This window comes from Chrysemys picta, unplaced genomic scaffold (genome assembly GCF_011386835.1).
Source record: "Chrysemys picta bellii isolate R12L10 unplaced genomic scaffold, ASM1138683v2 scaf2, whole genome shotgun sequence".
Lineage (NCBI taxonomy): Eukaryota > Metazoa > Chordata > Testudines > Emydidae > Chrysemys > Chrysemys picta.
The window spans coordinates 1,136,887-1,159,276 of NW_027052709.1; positions in this window are offsets into that span (position 1 = coordinate 1,136,887).

The window sequence follows — 22,390 nt, forward strand, 5'->3', positions numbered from 1 at the left end:
GAAATATTTAATTATATATATGAATTGTTAAAAATCTAAATAAATTTTTAATACACATTTACAAACAAAAATTGGAATATAAAACTCCAACTAGTTAAAGAAAAGATACAAAAGAATTGAAGCAAAATTCAGAGGAGGGGAATAGAGACTGGGAGGGAAGGGGTGGGAAGAGAGATAGAGGAGGTGAATAAAGGTACAGAAAAGAAGGAAACAATTAAAGCAGTTGAAATGCAAAGTATTAATGCAAAGTATTATTTTAACAATATCCATTATTGTTTCCATTTAACTTCAGAGAATTTTTATATGGGGAAAAAGCCACACCCTGTTTGTCAGGTTTTTTAGATGGCATTAAAGATGGTGATAACTGTCCTTTTCGGGGAAAAGATAAGTTGTTGTTGTTAAAGTCTTATTCCATTTTCTAGAAAACAAAAGAAGATGCACACACAAAAGGGGAAAGAAAAGACCGTCTGTGACGGGTTCGGTCACAGAGACTCCCTTGGGACTGTCACCTGATGTGCTGAAATTACCTCTGAGCCCATTTTCCCTGCCAGCTTGGGATGCCAGAACCCTGCCTTGTTGAGCCAGACCCGCTATTCCTGATGTAACACAGATCCAGGTCTGAACCATGCCCCCCGAGCTGCAGGTTTTAACTGAAAACCACTTATCAGGTTACCTATCTCCAGCACCCAGACACCCAGTTCCCAATGGGATCCAAACCCCAAATAAATCTGTTTTACTCTGTATAAAGCTTATACAGAGCAAACTCACAAATTGTCCACCCTCTATTACAATGATAGAGAGATATGCATAGCTGTTTGCTCCCCCAGGTATTAATCATTTACTCTGGGTTTACTAATAAACAAAAGCAATTTTATTAAGTATAAAAAGTAGGATTTAAGTGGTTTTAAGTAATAACAGACAGGACAAAGTAAGTTAGCAAGTAAAATAAAAGAAAACACGCAAGTCTAAGCCTAATATATTAAGAAACTGAATACAGGTAAATCTCACCGTCAGAGATGTTCCAATAAACTTCTTTCACAGACTAGACTCCTTCTTAGTCTGGGCCCAATTCTTTCCCCTGGTACAGTTCTTGTTAGTTCCAGCTCAGGTGGTAACTAGGGGATTTTTCATGACTGGTAGCCCCCTTTTGTTCTGTTCCACCCCCTTCTATATCTTTGACATAACGTGGGAATCTTTTGTCTCTCTGGGTCCCCACTCCTCCTTCTAAAGGGAAAAGCACCAGGTTTAAGATGGATTCCAGTATCATGTGCCCTAGTCACATGTCCTGTGAGACCTCATTCTTCATTAACCACTTCACTAGACAGGAAGGCTTGCAGGTAAAAAGAGCCATTTACAGCGAATTGTCCTAGTTAATGGGTGCCATCAAGATTCTAAACCACCATTAATGTCCCACACTTTGCATAATTACAATAGGACCTCAGCGTTAACTTCGTATTTCTAGTTTTAGATCATAGAATCATAGAATCATAGAATATCAGGGTTGGAAGGGACCTCAAGAGGTCATCTAGTCCAACCCCCTGCTCAAAGCAGGACCAATTCCCAACTAAATCATCCCAGCCAGGGCTTTGTCAAGCCTGGCCTTAAAAACCTCCAAGGAAGGAGACTCCACCACCTCCCTAGGTAACGCATTCCAGTGTTTCACCACCCTCCTAGTGAAATAGTTTTTCCTAATATCCAACCTGGACCTCCCCCACTGCAACTTGAGGCCACTGCTCCTTGTTCTGTCATCTGCCACCACTGAGAACAGCCGAGCTCCCTCCTCTTTGGAACCCCCCTTCAGGTAGTTGAAGGCTGCTATCAAATCCCCCCTCATTCTTCTCTTCTGGAGACTAAACAATCCCAGTTCCCTCAGCCTCTCCTCATAAGTCATGTGCTCCAGACCCCTAATCATTTTTGTTGCCCTCCGTTGGACTCTTTCCAATTTTTCCACATCCTTCTTGTAGTGTGGGGCCCAAAACTGGACACAGTATTCCAGATGAGGCCTCACCAATGTCGAATAAAGGGGAATGATCACGTTCCTCGATCTGCTGGCAATGCCCCTACTTATACAGCCCAAAATGCCATTAGCCTTCTTGGCAACAAGAGCACACTGTTGACTCATATCCAGCTTCTCGTCCACTGTGACCCCTAGGTCCTTTTCAGCAGAACTGCTACCTAGCCATTCAGTCCCTAGTCTGTAGCAGTGCATGGGATTCTTCCGTCCTAAGTGCAGGACTCTGCACTTGTCCTTGTTGAACCTCATCAGGTTTTTTTGGCCCAATCCTCTAATTTGTCTAGGTCCCTCTGTATCCGGTCCCTACCCTCTAGTGTATCTACAAGAATGATACATACATACAAATAAGATGAACACACTCAGTAGATTATAAGCTTTGTAATGATACCTTACAAGAGACCTTTTGAATAAAGCATATTCCAGTTACATTATATTCACATTCCAAGCATATTTTCATAAAGCATATGGAGTACAACGTCACACCTGCAAAGAGGAAATGCAGCTTCTGTCTCTGACTCTTAGGGCACTGGTTTTCAAACTTTTTTTTTCTCGCAACCTGCAACTTCTGACCAGAGTTTTCATAAAATCACAATGAAGGGCAATACATGCTAGCTTTAACCACTTCAAGTGAGTGATAACTAAAATTGTACATTGATGTTACTTGTAAAACATTTTTAAACACAAGATAAATACAGTAAAAAAGACTATCAGATTGTGTTTCACTTACTTAATATGAAGGGTGGGCTTGCCTGTTGTTCATGATCTCGTTCCAAGCTGGATCACAAGATGAAAGCACTACCTGCATATCAGGTGCTCTGAATCTGTTTCTTTCTTTTTGTTTTGAGCCTTGTCAAAGTCAAAAATGCCAGTTCATACATGTAGGTTGTTGTGAACCATAGCAACAATGGAATGCTAATCTTACTTGGCAGTGGATATTTTTTTAAAACACTTATCCAAAATGATGACAAACTTAATGACTTGTGGCATGTTTTGAGTGTGCTATCACAGGGGAGTTGCAGCAGCTCTTTTCTTGATCAGGCCTCATGTTTAGCTCCATTATTGATTCGTAATTTTCAAAAGCAAAAGGATCACCCACTGCTTTTCCTTCAAATTTTCAACCCCCTGTGCAAGGAAGTAGTGACTAAAATTGCCAGAGAGAGCAGCAAGCTGTAATTATATGACACTTTTCATTTTGTTCACTTTTTCTTCACTGATGCTGTTCTCCTCAGTGTGTGGTAATGGTGTTGGGAACATGTAGTAGCTCGGACGATCACTTTTCAGTCATGCTTGCCAGGGTGCTAAACTTTTGGAATACTTGTATCTGTTCAGCGTTGAAACATATCCTTGCCTCTTCCTTGTAACTTCAAGTTCAGTTTGTTTAAAATTGAGAAGATGTCAGCCAGATATGACAACTTTATTAACCACCTGTCATCGTCAAACAAATTTGTCGAGTTAGACTTTCTCTATCAGAAAAATGTGACTCTCCTTCCAGAGTTCATACACTTTTGTAAGCACCCTGCCCAGCAACAGCTACTGTACTTCACTCATTTACAGTTTCACACTGTGCTCCACTCACATTTCTGTGCATAACCCTTCAAAAAGTCTGCTGTTCAGTAAGCTTCCTTTAATGAAATTAACAGTTTTCACTACTTCCTTCAGTACAGCCATAAAATCAGGAGAAATGCCTCTGGACGGCAGAGCTTCACGGTGAATGAAACAGTGATTCCAAACAAGATTACCAGCTGCTATTTCTACCTGTCATATTTGCTGCACCATGACTTTGTAGTTCCTTTGCAATTAGCCCAGTCCAATTTGTATTTTCCAACTATTAAATCATGAGGTGCTTCAAATATCTGTGCTCCTGTTGTATTTGTTGGCAAAATCAGACAATGCAGCAAATCTTCTGTAAAGTTAATCTTGCCATACATACCTCACATAAACTAACAGTGTTGCATAATTTGAAATATCAATACTTTCGTCAAGTTGGATAGCAAAATCCCTGGCTGACAGTAACCAAGTAATAAGCTTCCAAATGATCTATAATATCACGTATTTGTCAAGACATTGTGTTATCACTGGGAAGAATACCTCTCAATTTTTCAGCAGCTTTCTTATTGAAAATTATATGCACCATAGCCAGAGATGCTGGAAGAATAAGTTTTTCAGCAACTGTATGGGCCATTTTCTCTTTTGCTACCCATTATGCAACCGTATATGATGCTAGTTGTGCCTTATCATTCAAAGTAGTTGACCAACTAAGAACTTGCACTGATAATTTTAATTCCCATTTGCTTCCTTTGAAAATATTCAAGAGGCTTATCAATGAATTCCCCATGTTTTATTTCTAAATGTCTCTTTAACTTTGTTTTTAAACGCTCTCATTTGCAAGCACCTCGCTGCAAATAACATACTGAGGCTTTGGATCTTGGTTTGCGGTAGCACCAATGAAACCATATTTCAAAAAAGCATCACTCTACTGCCTCATCCACGATTTAGTTTTCTTTTTAGTAGGTTGTTCAGACAAGGTCAACATGGCAGAAGTCTGTCTGTTACTAGAACTTTCTGTTGCAGACGATTTACTTACACTTGATTTTTAGATGTAGATGGATTTGATGACTTTTTCCAAACTTCATTTTCTTATTCCGAAACAATCCATTTTTCAGGATGAAGGTTTGCTGATTAAGTCTCAAAGCTCAAGACTCCACCGCATTAACAAAACTGACTGTGCAGAAAGCAGTCTTGTTAGGTGATTACATTCAAAATGGCTACGTTGCACACACATGTAATGAATAGCAACCTCTCAGCAAATGAATGTCTTACTAGAAATAAGTAAAATGTCCAACATTTAAATGCTTGTAGTGTGTTAAAACTAACAAAAGACATTTTTTAAATTTGCAAGTGACCCAGTGCCTAATATTCTGTGACCCAGTACTAGGTTGCGACCTGTACTTTGAAAACCACTGTCTTAGTGTATGTCCATCCTGCAACATAAGTCTGTGCTAGAGCCCAGGCTCAAGCCTAACGTCCCTTGCATCTATACTGCAATTGCACTAACCTGGGGTCCCAGGACCCTGTAGGGCTGGAAAGTCTGAGCTCGGGTTAAGTTGGGACCCAGGGTCCAAGCCCTATTACTTTGCAGTGTAGATGCAGCCCTGCTTGACTCAGGTCCTGGGAGTGAGACAGAAGTATCCCACAATTCCACGGGACAAATTCCTTAGTCCTCTCTATCTGAACAACCTGCAATCTACTCTGCTCAAAAGGGAAGCCACTCCCCACTTTGTGAATGGTAGCAACTCAGGTCAACGTTAACCCATTCTCTTCTGATCACCAATCTGCAAACACACTGTCATAGGGAACCTCCTGGGTTTGAAAGGCAGAGCCAACTGATCAAGCCTTTTTGCAAAGCAAGCTGTTTCAAACTTCCTGTAACATGCAGGGTGGGCAGTAAAATTTCCCCCCAGTGTACTACGTGTCTAGGACTAGAGTGGCCACTTCTTTTGGGGGAGGTGGGGAAATGCTAGGGACTTTTGGATTGGTTACTCGAACTCAGGTTTGCACGCTCCAGTGAGGATGCCAGAGGTCTAGGTTTGAGCATGGCTTAGAAAAACCTTAACGTAGGGTTAAACTACCATGTAGATGCTCAAGCCCAGACTTCCCTAACGTGGTTCAGCTGGCTTGAGTCCCGCTAACCCTGGGCTTACACTGCAGTGTAGACATACCCTTTCTTGCATCCTCACTGCTGGAGATACACAGGGACAGCACATGGTCTGATCAGCCACTCTGAAACCTGGCAAACTGGTACCAGCATTGGGCTGTGTAAGACATTGCTTTTAGCTACCTCTTTTGTCACGGGCTTGCAGCAATGTTATGAAAGATGCAGTCTTGGCTGGCTAAACCAGACTCTTATTAAACAGAAGGCAAAAAGAGAGGTAGGAAAGAAAAGAAATAAGTTGGGGGGAAGGATAAGGGGATGCAAAGGAGGGGGTGACAACAGGAACTAAAATCTTATATCCTACATAGTTTGGGACTATACTACCCAGAGCTGGTGGAAGTTGCAATCTCATCTGGGCCCCTCTCTGGCCTGCTGTGGTCAGGACATCGCTCAGAATCAGAATGACAAAGGCCCACTGGTGTCATGGTGGATCCTGGGATCCCAGGAATGGTGGGGCAGCAGCCATGATGGTAAAGCTCACTCCTTTCAGTCCATCCATCTACCAAAGGGAGTGATGGGCGGAATAGCCCATCCCCTCATCATGTAGGCCTAATTTCCAAAGCACCGGTTTTGATTCATTGACTTCTGGTCCCACATTCCTTGTTTACCAACCATGATCTCAGCGCAGGCCTTGAGTTATGTCAGTAGGCCTTTTTTCGTTTGGACTAACCCAATCTGTCTCTCTTATGTACCTTTCCGATTAACATTTGTTGGCATAGGTGATTGGAACACTTTGGAAACTATTATCCACTTGCTCACACTTGAGCTCACTACTGGAGTAGGCCTGTCAGGCCCCAGTTATTACAACAGATGGCACCAACCATCTTCACTAATATCTAGAGGGGTCTTCACATTTCTGCCATTGCACAAGATCCTCAGTCACAGCAGAGCTTGTTTAGCTTGGAGTATTGTCACTGATATTCTGATTAGTGAGCAATTTGTATAGGGAGAATATTTCCCTCATTCCCACAGCTGAAGAAAAAATATTGTCCATCTTCAGTGTTGTTTTTTTCTTTTTCGCCAAATGGTATTGTGTCTCTGAATGAAGCTGTTTGGCTGGTCAGTGCCTGGGAAATCTGACAGTCTCTCCTGTCTTGAGTTCAGCATGTGGTAAACCCAGTCTGCATATAATAATTCCCCTAATGAGTCCCATTTCAAGAGCTTAGGCAGTCATTTCTCAAAAAACAGAGCAGGGTCATTGCTTTGACCACCAATAAAGGCAGGGTTCTCTCATAGTTTAGCAGCCCGGGCTAGAAAATCACTGAGAATTACTTCTGTTTCCTACTATTGTTTCCCCAAATTACATTGGTTTGATGCTTTCCACTTTTTGACCTGCTTTGGAGGCATACAATTTTATGCAAGATGGTATTGCAGTTTTTAGTATCCTCGTACATTGTTTATGTAATCAAGACAAGCCCTTGTTAAAGGGTGCGGCAATAACGATCTTACATTAGGCTAATATTAGATACCACCTGCTTCCTCCTCATTATGAAAAGCAATGTTGGGTCTGCTAACTGCCAGATTAGAATGTTATAGTTAGATTTTACTTGTAGAATGAAGTAACATTTTTAATTTAAATCCTAATGTTCTGAAATGTTACATGGCTTGCTGCTCTTTGAACTATTCTGACCCAATAAGATCTCTTAATATCTGAATTTACAAAATTGCAAAGATCCCCAGAGACTACTTGTCATGAATTAGACTGGATCAGTTACCAAGCTCTGTCTGCAGCCTTATAATTGTGATGCTGTTCCATGCACCAGACTAAATTCACTGTTCAGATTTGGGTACTATTTAATACCTAACAGTTAGTTTCTATTATCTGAAACAATAGGGGCTATGGCTAGTTCTATTTGTTCATGGGGCTAGCAGAACTAAGTTCCTGCATGCTTCTATGTACAGTAGTTATCAATATAGCAATGAAGTTGCCACAGCAATGCAAACTGATGGTTATTCAGCTAACAGTCTATACTCAAGCCACCAAGAACGAGAGTATTAAATCGGTTTGTGCATATTACTATAAATGCCTATTAGGAACGGGGCCCCTTATATAAATACACTGACTCCCTGTGATGGGGTCTTTAACCATTTCCAGGAAAGTGTGGGGTGATGAAGACTAAGAAGGGGGCTAATTAACCCAACAAGCCACAGCTGAGGGAGATGAAGTGGCCAAGTAATCATCTGAGTGAGGGAACCCAGCTATGGAGAGGTGAGCTGGGCTGGGACTATAAAGACAGTAAATTAGAAGCAGAAAGGGGCTGCTGGGGAAGTCTGCAGTCAGTCCCTGGGAGAAGAGAGGTATGTTTGGAGGCCACAGGGACAGGTAGCCCACAGTTACTCTGTGGGAGGGGGGAGATAGGAGGCTGGCAAACCTAGAGAGGGGGAGTGCCAGATGGCAGGAGAGGGCTCAGGGAAAGGCAATAAGGTCTAAAAGGGAACAGACCTTGATTGCTGGCTAGAGGGTCTGCCCTTGTTTTCCCTGCCAGTCACTGAGGGAGTGGCACTATGAGGCAGTGAGCAGGAAGGCTGCCCATAACACTGCTCTACAGCCAAAATGCTTCTGAAATAAATATAGTCAAACTTTACTAATTCTGGGTCACTGAGAATGAAAATGATGCTTAAAATTGTTGATTGGCTCTAGTTTTCAAGATATGCTATTGGGTCAGTATATACGACCCTTGACTTGGGAATGGCGGAGGATAAGTGAGTTATAAAGGGAAGGGATCTCAATTTAAACCAGAAATGACTAAAATATAGTCATATTGACTGCATCTGTGAATAAATCTATGACTGGGTTTGGACAGAACTTGCCTTTTAGGCAAAACAATGAATAATGCAATCTGAAGCTGGTATTGCGTCATACATGATATGAATTGCATCATGTTATTCCTAGAAGTCATGGATGATGCAATCATAACGAAGCTTACGTCACTCTGCTGAACAAATTGCCCTATATCAGCTCTAGAAATCATACAGTGTCGTGCTCTCTTATTTGTCACTGTTTGATTTTGCAAAGGGACACATTTCTGTTTAGCCAAAGTGAGCAGAGATGCCTCGTACTTGTGTGAACAGTGCAGATAACTTCTGCTATGTTTGTGGTGAAGTGACTTTTGCATCACAAAGGCGCAGTATAACCACTATGGTTAAGAAAGCCTATCACCTTTATTTTGGCTGCAAAATTGGAGATCAGGACAAGACGTGGGCCCCACACATATGCTGCAACACTTGTGCAACAAATCTTCGCCAGTGGTTGAACAGGAAAAGGAAATCTGTGCCTTTTGCAGTGCCAATGATTTGGAGAGAGCCAACAGATCATACCAGCAATTATTACTTCTGCATGATGCCTCCAGTTGGGAAAGGTGTGTCAAAGAAGAAAAAGTGGACTGTGCATCATCCAAACATTCCATCAGCTATACGCACAGTACCCCACGGAGGAGGATTGCCAGTTCCTGATGCACCAGAATCATTCTGACTTTAGTCAGACGAGGAAGAGGAAGAGGATGAAACTTCTGGTCCTGAACCATCAATGTCACAGGACCCACATTTTCTCCCATTCTCCTCCTCTGAACCACACCTCATAACACAAGGTGAACTGAATGACCTTGTCAGGGATTTGGAGCTACCCAAGAGTAAGGCAGAGCTGTTGGGCTCCAGACTACAGCAGTGGAATCTCCTGGCAGGTGATGTTAGGGTTTCCATGTTCTGTGACCGTCAAAAGGATCTTGTCCCATTCTTCTTCATGGAAGGTGATCTTGTAGCCTGCAACAACATTGATGGTGTGATGGCAGCCCTCAACATCGTTCACGATCCAGATGAGTGGAGACTGTTCATTGATTCATCGAAGACGAGTCTTAAAGCTGTTTTACTGCATAATGGCAATGTTTTGCCATCAATTCCAGTTGGTCATGCAGTCCATATGAAGGAAACCTATGACAACATGAAACAACTTTTGAGGTGCATAAACTATGACCAACATCAGTGGCAGCTTTGTGGCGATTTGAAGGTTGTTGCTCTCTTGCTTGGTCTGCAGACTGGATACACAAAGTACTGCTGTTTTCTCTGAGAATGGGATAGTTGTGCAAGAGATTCCCACTACATCAAGAAAGATTGGCCATTCCGACAGTCATTGGAGCCTGGGAGGAAAAGTGTTCAGCATCCACCACTTGTTGAATCAAGGAAGATTTTGTTACCACCCTTACACATCAAGCTGGGTCTGATGAAGAACTTTGTCAAGGCCATTGACAAAACACAAGCAGCTTTCAAGTACCTCCGTGGAAAATTTCCAAGGTTAAGTGAAGCTAAGATAAAGGAAGGTGTCTTTGTTGGTCCTCAGATTCGTGAACTTCTTCGAGATGATGCATTTGACCATGCATTGCATGGCAAGGAAAAGACGGCATGGAAAGCCTTCCAGTTAGTGGAAATAAATTTTCTCGGAAACAACAAGGCAGACAACTACAGGTTGTTGGTGGAAAACTTCCTCAAGGCATACAAAAGCCTTGGTTGCAACATGTCACTAAAGATACATTTTTTGCACTCTCATCTAGATTTTTTTCCACCGAACTGCGGACCAGTGAGCGACGAGCACGGCGAGCGGTTTCACCACGACATTGCAACAATGGAGAAATGCTATCAGGGCAAATGGAGCCCATCAATGCTTGCAGACTATTGCTGGACAGTGACAAGAGATGCTCCATTTAATGAATACAAGAGACAAGCCAAGAAGCGCCGAGTAGACACTGAATAGGACTAAACTATGTACATAATAGTTTTTTGCCTTTTGTTTCATAATAAATTTGATTTATATAACCCTTTTGCTGATTTTTAAAGTGTTACATAAACAGGACAAGTGAAATATTATCATGTAAAGCAACCATAAACACATGAAAAGACCTAAGTTTACAATTTATGATTAAAACTCTACTATCTATACAATATACATATACATAAAATATAAAATCTTACATATCTTAGAAACATTAGCCAATCAGTTGTTTTAATTGTCATATTTGAATTCAGCACATCAAAATACATAATAAATAGCACATTTTATCTCTGAAGCAGACGAATTCTCAAAAATTGTAGACCAATGTAATTGTTGAAGGAGACTTTGATACCTTGCAAGGGTGAAACATGGATAGTGACGTGGCTGGAGGGCTGAGTCATGAAGAGATGGCGGCAGCAGCAGCTTGTAGAGGTGAGAGAACGTTTATGTGGATTTTTTTTGTTAACACCCTTAACGTAAACTTTTAAGGTAGGTTTTTTCAATGTAATTGTCATGGATCTGGTCTATCTCCCCCTTTCGGCAGCTGATCTTACTGCTGCAAGAGGGAGTAGTCCCCAAATTGTGTGCTCTAAGCTTTCCTTGGTCTCAGCTGGCTGCAGCCCTGCTTCCTCCTTTGGCCTTGTTGGCTCAATTCCTGGGCACTGACTCTGTGTCCCCTTCTCAGAAACAGGCCCTGCACTCCTTGTGCCCTCAGCCCCCAGGACTCATGCTAACCACAAGATACTTCAGTAACTCCAACATATCCTAGAGCCCCACCCAAAGGTGTCAGCCTTCTGGGTTACCTCGTGGAGGGGCCATGTGATAGGTGTAGCACATAACAGAGACATTTGGCACAGACGCTTAATATGCTACTGCCATTTATGTAAAGACACAGAGCTATAGATAACAAACCCCACACATGTTTACCTGTCTCTGTTTCATCACCACTCCAGGACTGACCTAGGGAGAAGATGGCTTCCTTTGACTGGCTGTTCTGTGCCTTTTCTCCCTCCTGCCCAAATGTCCTGTGCCTCTCACCTCGAATCTGTTTATATAGTGCCCTATAAACCAACACCCTGGCTGCTTTTTTTTGTATTTGGTGGTAACTTCCCATTCTTTCAATGCCAGTCCCCTGCAAAGGGAAGGTGGAGAGAACAGGTTTCCCCTAGGATGCAGTTACTTTTTTTCTTCTCCCCACATAAGACCTGTTGATATAGTGATAGTCCTTTAGTGTCTGGTCTGGCAGAGACATGGCACAGCCCTGCCACTCATGGTGGATACAGAGACAGGGCATTTAAGATACAATAATTTTCATAATAACAACTTCATCATGTCAACCAGGATTCATAACTTATATACCCAGACCCCCAATGTGGTAGAGAAAACGAGCACTCTGAGAGCTAGTGGGGAGAGAGGGTCTTGTGGTTAAGGTGACTGAATGGGACTCAGGCATGTGAGTTCAGTTCTTAGCTCTGCAACAGATTTCCTGTGAGACACTCAATTTGTACCTCATTTGTTTTCCCAATCTAAAAGTTAAAAACAATCCTTTTCTCTCTCTCCCCCCGCCCCCCACACTGTCTTTGTTTAGACAAAAGCAACAGAGGGTCCTGTGGCACCTTTAAGACTAACAGAAGTATTGGGAGCATAAGCTTTTGTGGGTAAGAACCTCACTTCTTCACTTTGTTTAGACAGGTAGTTCTCACCGCACAGTTTGGTGTAAGTATCTCTCTAACCCTGAGGTCATCTGGGGCCTCTTTGTGCTACCCCAATACAAACAACTCACAAAGGAGGCTATCACAGCATCCCTGTTTCTTCTCAGAGAAGGCTCATCTATAGCTTTGACTTTTTAAAGCTGTGATGTTAATTGAGCCAGTATAACAAATTTTACACAAGCCTACCGTACACATCCTTCTGGTTGGCAGTCCTAGATATTTATCAGACTGCAGTTCAAGGCAATGCAATTATACCTCCACAGTAAAACAGAAGGTGGTGAAAGACATTCCCTTATAGCAGTCACCAACATATGTTGAAAGGTGTATGGTGCTTTCACCCACTAAGAGCACTTCTGTCTGGTCTGGGTGGCCTCTGGCCTAGGGGAAAAAGTGACATTGATTCAGCACAACTGGTTGCACAGGTACACTGTCAAATTCCAGGATGGCTACTAAATGGTTGCCCTAGCAACCAGCACCTTATCAGCATTCTTTCCTCAATATGAGGAAGGGTTTTATTTTCTATAGAGAAGTAAAATTCCCCCCACTTAATGGGAGCAGTCTGAGAACTTGGCTTTTAGATTCAGGTGCTGCATTGTGTGTATTTTTTTTTTCATTTTGGTCCAACTGGGGTATATTGTACAAGAGACTAGAACAATTATAGGTAGCCAGGGATCCCCCCAAGCTAGGGAAAAGTCTTGGGTGCACATTCAGCGCAAATTAAAATAAAAAAGCCTGGCCCTTAACACTGAAGAGAGAAACCTGGCTTCTTCCAGACAAGGAGGTGAGAGCACAAACCCGTTTGTGCAACTTGATGCATTTGGCATATACTTAACATGTTCAGGGATTTGATTGAGTCACTCCCATTAACTCTGAGAACTACAGCAGTCAATTGCTGTGGTTTAGGATTATATTTTTGTTTTTACTTCATGACCTTGATTGTAATTGCAGTTCTTTGCTTTTCTTAATGCATATCAAGCAAATATATGTACCAGTCCTTCAAGCACTACTGTCCTTTTTAATCCCATTCTGCTGAAGCATCTGTATTATCCTCTTCTCTTTCCTACAGAAATATTCAGCATAGTGTCTTAGTGCAACAGGCCTTTCTCCAAGTTTTCCTAATTATCTTGCAATGTTTCATATAAAAATAAATTCCTATGTTTATTAAATAACAAAAACAGTCTCTTAACCACTTTCGAATGCAATATGTGACTGAGCCCCATGAAACTTGAAAGCATTCAGTACATCTGTCAGTACAGATTGGTTTGGCACAATTTTCTTTTAGAGTGTTGAACTTTTGCTATTTTAGATGTGAGTTGCAAGCACAACTCATAGACTAACTCTGGGTGGATTGCTGCTGCATCCATGGGCTGCTGCTCATGATGCGTGGTAAAAGGAAATGGAAATTGCCATTTTACAGGTTCAGCACATCAGGAAGAGGAGATAGAACTGTGAAAGGTGCCTACATTTTTCTCTCTGCAGAAACCGTTCTACAAATGAAGTGTACAAATAAGACTGAATCAAATGATTATCATGCACCTAGATATTCATCTGTGTGTGGGACTTCTAGAGTGACTGTTATAGCAACTAGTTAATGGGTACTTGCATTTGAACAAAAATTCAACCTTGGCAATTTATCTATTAGGTTTCACTTCCCTGATCTCTCAAAATTGGCATTTCCCCCAAACAAAGCACAAAGGAGAACACTGAAATAAGGGGTTTCCTTAGATGTGAGTACAATGAGACTGGCAGAGTCTTGGAATGGCATCCTTGCAGCTGGACAGTCCAGTATATTGAAATATACAAGAATCATGCTCTCTGAATCATTTGAAAAGTATGTGTGTGTGTGTATATGGCTTTGCTACTCCTGAGAACAGGGCAGTCAGGCAGAGGGGTGGAGAAGGGACTACATGAGCTCATGCAATGGCCCATAAACCAAAACACAGCTGGTAGGTCTAATTTTAGTCTGACCATCCTTAACAGTGGCCTGTTAAACTGGCAGTCTTTTGTGCCAATGCAAACGATGAGACAGAGGCAGCTTCTTGCTGGAAGATGATATACAAGCAGGGGCGGCTCCAGGCACCAGCGCAGCAAGCACATCCCTGGGGCGGCAAGCCGTGGGGGGGGGAGGGGCGACCTGCCAGTCGCTGTGAGGGCGGCAGGCAGGCGGCTTTCAGCGGCATGCCTGTGGGAGATCCTGCGGCTTCAGCGGCAATTCGGTGGTTGGGACGCTGATGGCGTGGCACCGGCGGACCTCCCGCAGGCATGCCACCGAATCCGCGTTACCAGCAGACCTCCCGCAGGCACATCACCGAATCCGCGTTACCAGCAGACCTCCTGCAGGCACGCCACCGAAAGCCGCCTGCCTGCCGTGCTTGGGGCGGCAAAAAACATAGAGCTGCCCCTGGATACAAGCTTAGCTCTGGAATTCTGCTCTTGACAATTTTCAAGCCTTATAAATCCTTATGGTTCCTCTTCTCACCAGCAGAGGATTTAAAATGATAAAAGGCTGAGTAAGCAGCTGGGTCTGCTCTTCATTGTATTTAGTATTTGTAACAAATGAACCAATGAGTGTGTGGAAGCTTCTGAGCCAGACTTCAGCCATGAAGGTACTGGCAGATTCCTCCCGTCTGTGGTGGAAAGCTTGAAATGAAAAGTTGGCCAGGACTTGTCCTTTTAGATTTCTCAGACAAATCTTTAGATACAGTTATGGCATATCAGGTGCTTCAAAGGAAGCCTTTCTAGAGTATTGCAGCTATGGAGGAAAGCAGGCTTGAAAATGTAGGAAGTGATGAGTTAAGGGTAAAGTTTTAAAGGAACTATGGGTGCAGTTCTCATGCTAGTTTGTATTACCCCAAAGTAACTCCATTGACTTGAGCTGTTCCTGATTTACACTGGTATAGCCAAAGTCAGGCCTAGTTTGTTGAAAGTCTGTAACTTCAGAGTTATTTTGGTTCTCCAGGTCCCAAAATGTACCTCTCCTATCCGAAATACAGCTTAGGGGTTAGCTCTGCAGGTAGAGCTACTTAAAAAGTTTAGAAAAACATCCCAATGAACAGTAATGTTAGACATTTTCCTTCAACTTCTTCCCTTTATTTTTCCTTTTAAGCTCTAGTGTGGTTTATTATGCTCTCGGAGTAGTTAAGGCTGAAATCACTGTTCCAGTGTAAGGCTGATTTTTCTTATTCCATTTCCCTTGTAACTTTATTAAAATCCACATCATTTCCAAGTTTTAAGGATAGGTGTCATTGACTAAAACATCATAAATTCTCAGGAGGGTAAGATTTAAATTGCTTCTTTCAAATTTTTGCAGTGTCTAATGTTTGAGGCAAATTGACAAACAAAACATTACTCCACCACTTGAGACGTGATAAAATTGGCTTAAGCAAGAGTCCTTTCAATGTCAAAGCAGGAAAATGAAGTGTTTAAGCAAGTGTGACAATCCACTTCTGTCAATGAAGCAAACAGGTCAACATAGCAATGGAGAATATTGCATCTTTTACCTTCAAACAGCCCTAAGCTACTCTGCAAAAGTACAACCTAACTCCAAAATTTGCACCCCCAAAATGTCTCCCCCCCACCCCCGGCACCCACCTAAGAAAAATATGCACAACTTCATCTTTCTGATGTATAATGGGGAAACAGTTAGGACTGACTTGCTGAAAATGATATAGGATGTTTGTGGAAGCACTGCCAACACCCTCCGATCTGAATCTGAGGTAGTAAAGTTTCAGAGTAACAGCCGTGTTAGTCTGTATCTGCAAAAAGAAGAACAGGAGTACTTGTGGCACCTTAGAGACTAACAAATTTATTAGAGCATAAGCTTTCGTGGACTACAGCCCACTTCTTCGGATGCATATAGAATGGTTCCATTCTATATGCATCCGAAGAAGTGGGCTGTAGTCCACGAAAGCTTATGCTCTAATAAATTTGTTAGTCTCTAAGGTGCCACAAGTACTCCTGTTCTTCTTTTTGAGGTAGTAAACAGTCTTGTAATAGACCACAGTGCCTCATACAAATTTTCAGAATGTTGTACTTAGTAAGGGCAACTCTAAAGTCAGCCTGATAATATTTATGCCTTTGCAGAATTCTTTGAAATCTGCAGCTGAACAGAGGTAGAGTGGAAATGATTAGCTATTTTTCTCAGCTGAAAATTATAAGGTAAAGAGAAAGTCAGGGGCTCTGCTAGCATGCACTGTGGCCTTGTGTGTTGGGCAATGATTGTATGAACAAGAGGCCTTAAGAAGCTGTCATTTTTCAAAACTCTTGCCATTCTTTGGAGTAAAGGTAGGCAGTGCTGAAAGAGCTTGATTTTAATTAAGACAAGGTGTTATTCCTGATCCCGCCTACAGCCACCTGTGAAAAGCAAAGCCAACAGTACTTTGATTTTGGGAAGATGAGTTTGTATCTGGCAATGCTGGCACAAGGTCTCTCTCAGCTGGTTTGTCTCCTTTAGGGCCCTAAAGAGAGACTTTCCATTGACTTCAGTAGGCTTTGCACCAGATCCTTACTCAACAGCCCATAACCTGGGGGAAGGAGTGTGACACTTCCCAGGGTTATGAGGAACCTTCCTACCACCTGTCTTTAGGGTGAAGATGCCTTGTATGTGCCTGCCAGAGGTCAGCTCCCTGACTCTCCCAGCCACAGGCAACACAAGCACTCCTCTATGAGCCCCCCCCGGGCTTTGCTGTCCCTCCTGCAGTCTAGTGATAGGCTCACTCTACCGACCACCCCCCTTTCCCCGAGTCCTCTGAGCATCCCTCAGCCATGTCCAGCCCTTGATCCATTGGATGCTCACAGAATTACTGGAGCAACAGTTCCCAAAGGAACAGTACACCACAGGGGACTAGTTACACCTTAAAACACAGCTTAGCTTAACACCCAACACTTATACTTGCAAGTCAGCAAAACTTATTTAACAAAGCATTTTGATACAACTGGAGACAAAGGGTTACATGTCAAATCCTACCACACATGCTAGAGCAGAGGTTCTCAAACTTTTGTACTGGTGACCCCTTTCACATAACAAGCCTCTGAGTGTGACCCCCTCCCCTTAATTAAAAACACCTTTTTATATATTTAACACCATTATAAATGCTGGAGGCAAAGCGGGGTTTGGGTTGGGGCTGACAGCTCGTGACCCCCCATGTAATAACTTCACAAACCCCTGAGGGTCCTGTCCCCCAGTTTGAGAACCCCTGTGCTAGAGCCTACACTCCGCTCACAAGCTGCTTCTTGTCTGCTTTCCCCAAAGTCCTTCTCACAGTGTCTTCCAACTGGGATGGTTGACACTCTCCTTTCATGAGATCAAGCCCGTGGGCAGCTGGCCTCCCCCGATGAACTGTGTCGGGATCTTTCTAGACCCCCAAATATACCAGCTCAGACCTTTTGATCTTCATGTGAAAACAGGGCCCTCCCTCTCCACTCCCACTATTTCCTGTTAATTTCCCTCCTGAAGTCCCTGAAAGCTCTTTATTAGCAGTTGACTCATATACTAATAGACTTTGATTGTAAGAGACACCATACACAATGGTCAGTGAGGAAGATAAGTGTCTCCTCCCTCCTGTCTGGAGGAGTCTGTCTCAAGGCACACTACCTCTGAGTGACCTGCCTTTAACGGCAAGGCCTTAAGAACACACTTTCCGATATACACACATCTCTCCTTCCATATTGTTCGCATGTCCATTTTGCAGCAATGATGATGACCAGTGTGCCACAGGTGTTCAGTAGAAACCTTCCATGACATTCCTTAGTGAACTAAAATGTAAATACCAGGCCATGGGGCTCCCTGTACCCCATATCCCCACAGTGCCCTCTGCCAGTTGGCATTAAGAGGTCCTTGGGTCACAGTGGATTTTAATTGCCAGAGTCAATGCATAGGTGCTAAGCCTCCCCACAGGCCTTCAAAGATCCACAGTCTCCAGGGGTCACCCCCTTGTTCTTTCCACAGGAGTCAAATCTGACAGACCATCCTGGTAGTAAGTCCCAGTGATGAATTATACTTTTCCTCTTGAGATTTTTCTGTAGCAGGGGAGTAGCCCCCCACTGTGACGTACCTAGGGTTGTGAGGGATCTTGTTACCACCTGCCATTAGTGTGAGGAAGCCCTGTCTGTGCCTGCCATGGGGCAGCTCCTCAATTCTGCCAGCCATGGGTAACACCAGCACTCCTCGCTAGGCCTCATGGACCCCACTGTCACTCTGCAGCTTAGTGATAGGCCCCCTCCAACCCCTGAGCCCTGGGAGCATCTTCCTACAGCATTCAGCCCTTGGTCCACTGGACACCTGCAAATGTGGCTGCTTCCAAAGAAACAGCACAGCACAGCTTACCAGTTCCACCTCATTGCTCTGCTTAGCTCACAGCACTTAGATCAGGGGTCTCAAACACGCGGCCCGCGGAGCTCTTCCCTGCGGCCTGCCAAGCTTCCTGCGCCCCCGCCCCCCCCAAGTTATTTTATATGGCAGCTAAGTTCGCTGCTTCCCAATGTTTGGGGCCAGGTCTCTCCCGCAGCCCTGTCTCCCCCGAGCGTCCCCCGGGCTCACTTGCTCCCCTTCACCACTCCGGAGCCTGCAGCTCATGCTGACTCTGCTTCGTTCAGCCGGCTTCCGGTATCACCTGCTGCCGCAGGGTCCTAGTGCCCCCCTCCACTATGGCCAGGGCAGGCTGCCCTTCCCCTTCCCTTCTGTCCTAGTCCTGAGCCTCTCCAATGCCCTGAGCCTCTCCATTGCCCCAAACCCCTCATCCACAGCCCCACAGCCCTCACCCCTGCACCCCTCCTATCCCCAAACTCCATCCCAGAGCCTGCACCCCCACCCCCTGCCCCAGCCCGGAGCCTGCACCCAGCACCCAAACTCCATCCCAGAGCCTTAGGCAGGTGGGGGTGGAGTTGGGGGGGGGCAGGTTCTGGGCACCACCAAAATTTCTACAAACCTGCCACCCCTGGAAGAGGCAGAACAGGGGTGGAGTGGTGGTGCAGCCCAGTGCAGTGTGGGGGCTTTAACAGAAGTAAATCTAAGTGCATGTTTTGTCCTTTGAGTGAGGTGCATTACGTTGGTGGTGCTTAGCACTTTCCAGGAGGGAGGGGGAGGAGCAGGGAGCCGCACGCTCAGGGGAGGAGGTAGAGAAGAGATGGGGCAGGGGCGGGGCCTCATGGAAGGGATGGAGTGGGGGCGGGGCTGGGGGCAGCGAGGGGGTGTGTCAGTGATGCGGCCCTCAGGCCAATGCACTAGTCCTCATGTAGCCCTCGTGGTCATTTGAGTTTGAGACCCCTGGCTTAGATATATTTATAGTAAAATCAAGTACAAGTTTATGTAACAAAGCAGAGAGATTAAAGTAGTAGCAAGAAGTAGTGTTGGCAACAAATGGTTACATGTAAAATCATAAAATGTATTTTAGAGCCTAGACTTAATTAAATAAGATATTCTCAGGTCTTGTAGAGTATTGCTCACCCATGATCCTTGCAGTGCTTTACAGTCAGGCTGGCTGTGAGCCTCCTTTCACCAGATGAGCATGCTGTCAGAGTGCCTTGTAGGTGAAGGATTCACTGCATCCCTTTGCATTCCCAAATATACTAGACCAGGGATCGGCAACCTTTGGCACGCGGCCCGCCAGGTTAAGCACCCTGGCGGGCCGGGACGGTTTACCTGTCGCGTCCGCAGGCTCAGCCGATCGCAGCTCCCACTGACCACGGTTCTCCGTCCCAGGCCAATGGGGGCTGCAGGAAGTGGCGTGAGCCGAGGAATGTGCTGGCCGCTGCTTTCCGCTGTCCCCATTGGCCTGGAGTTGCGAACTGTGGCCCGTGGGAGCCGCTATCGGCCGAACCTGGGGACGCGGCAGGTAAACAAACCAGCCCAGCCTGCCAGGGTGCTTGCCCTGGTGGGCTGCGTGCCAAAGGTTGCTGATCACTGTACTAGACCAAGCCTTTATTTTTATTCCTAAACAGGACACCCCCCGCTGTTTGCAAAATCTACAAGAGAGGAAATCTACCAAAAGAAACAATTTCTTAATTAACATCTGGTTCAGTATGCAAATAGGCATACAGTCTGAGGTGTACGATACCCAAATGGGCAGACAGGGAGATAGGTGTCAGTTACCTCCTGCCTGACAGGAAAATTGCGGAGGTATGTCACCTCCTGAGGACCTTCCTCAACTCCCAGACCTTAAGAACGGTATAGATGCATAACTCTCTACATATTGTCTGTACAGACATTTTTCAATGATTATGACCTCTGGGCTACTGGATTTTGGTAGAGACCTCACATGCCCCCTTTGGTGAACTCTTTTGCAGATATCCAACCCAGGGGATCCCTGTAAAAACCCCATGCACTCCTCTGTGTCCTCTACTAGTTGGCAGCAACAACATGCCTGGGTAACCCAGCACTTTACACAAATTGGTTCTGCCAGGATATTTATGTCTGCAAAATAGTAAAACAATGGTTTTTAAAAAGCACAAACTTAAGGGAAAGTTACATAACTTCTTGTTGGGTTTAGAAAAAAGCTAGAGGGAACGATTAAGTGAAAGAGGGAAAATGAACTGGAGTCCAGTGTCTCCCTGACTTATAGCATTTAGCTGTGCAGAAACTATAAAAGCTGGGGATATAAATGGTAGTTTCAGAAAAGTCCATTCAGAGCAGAAGTAGGAAAGTACTGTGTAACGGGAAATGTAACATATGTTGACAGTGCTGTCAAGCAAAGTGGCTGTGGCAAAGACTCTAGATCAATGCAAGAAACAATTAGTTGCCAACCTTTGGAGTGATGCCTAATAAAAAAGGGAGGTGGGAGAGGCTTGATCATTCAGATTGGTTTATCACTCACTGCTTCTATAGTCTCGGTTTCTTTTATAAAGGCATTTTCCAGCTCTTCATTCGGATCCCTTATCCAGCTCTCTGTTGTTCATCTGTTGGAAAAATGTTAAAACCCAGACATGCCAAAAGGTGTCAGACTTATGAGTGCTCCTTTCAAATGTTTGCACCAAAGGTTTTCTCCTCCCCTTGTAGCTTTTCCCTTCACTGTCTGCTTGGGATTATCTGATGCTCATTTTACTAATTATGCTCCAGTTCTGATTACATGTTCTTGCACAAAACAGCAAAGCATCTAAGTAAAAATATTCATGCTCAGGACAGGGACTGGAGGAACTATGGATGCTGGAATCTTATTCCTTGAGAGAAAAAAGTCATAATAGAAGTGGCAAGACAGATAATACAATGTTAAATGTAATAGGGGTATTTGTGCAAATGCTAGGTTTACACTCTGACACCCTTAACAGGTCATAAAATAATTTTTTCCGTAGCAACAGTATCCTTACTGCCTTGTTGGTGTGCACATAGGGCGAGAGGGCCAAATCCCATGCTTGTTCACTCACTCATTCTATAAGTAGCCCTTCTGAAGGCAACTGGCCTATTTGTGAAGCAAGGTTCTACTCTGAGCACGAAGGACTCACAATCTGGCCCATACTCTTGCTATATAAGCAGTAGGCAGTGTGCAGTACTAGTTGGTTGACATGGACACTGATCCTGGGATCTGATACACACAGATGAACCCCTGAGTTGTGTGGAGACCCAGTGAGTGGCCAGTCTTGAGGTTAAGGCCATGGACTAGTCAAGAGATCTGGATTCACGCCCCACCACTGCCAGACTTCCAGGCACCCGATGTGCAAGTCATTGTGCCTCAGCTCCCCCTCTGGAAAGTGTCAGGTACTTTGTCATCCTCCTTCCCATTGTTACGTTCTCTGGGGCCATCCACCATTTTCTGTCTGTTCTGATAAATGGCTAGCTGGCATCAAGATATACACACAGTGATGGGTTAAGGCACAGAGCAAGCACAGGGATCATGAACCACAGTATCTGATCTCGCGTAACTTGCCTGTTGGGATGCTAAAATCCTTTCTCATGTGTAAAGGAAGAGCCAGCATGGCCACAACTGTAGCACTACAGGAAGATTGGTGGTAATCATTCACAGTGGATCCTGTTTAACCCTAACACGATCATTCACCCCATGTAATCAGACATACTAAAAAGGAAGTAAGGACACTCAGAAACACAAGAGCTAACGTGATTACATGTGAGGGTCGATCTGATATGTACCATGTGTGTTAGTGGTTGGAGACTAGTCAGCTGCTCAAGGGATGAGATTTACATCTTTGCAGTTAAAGTTGGAGTAATTAATCAGACTGTTTGTGATAATTTACTATAAATT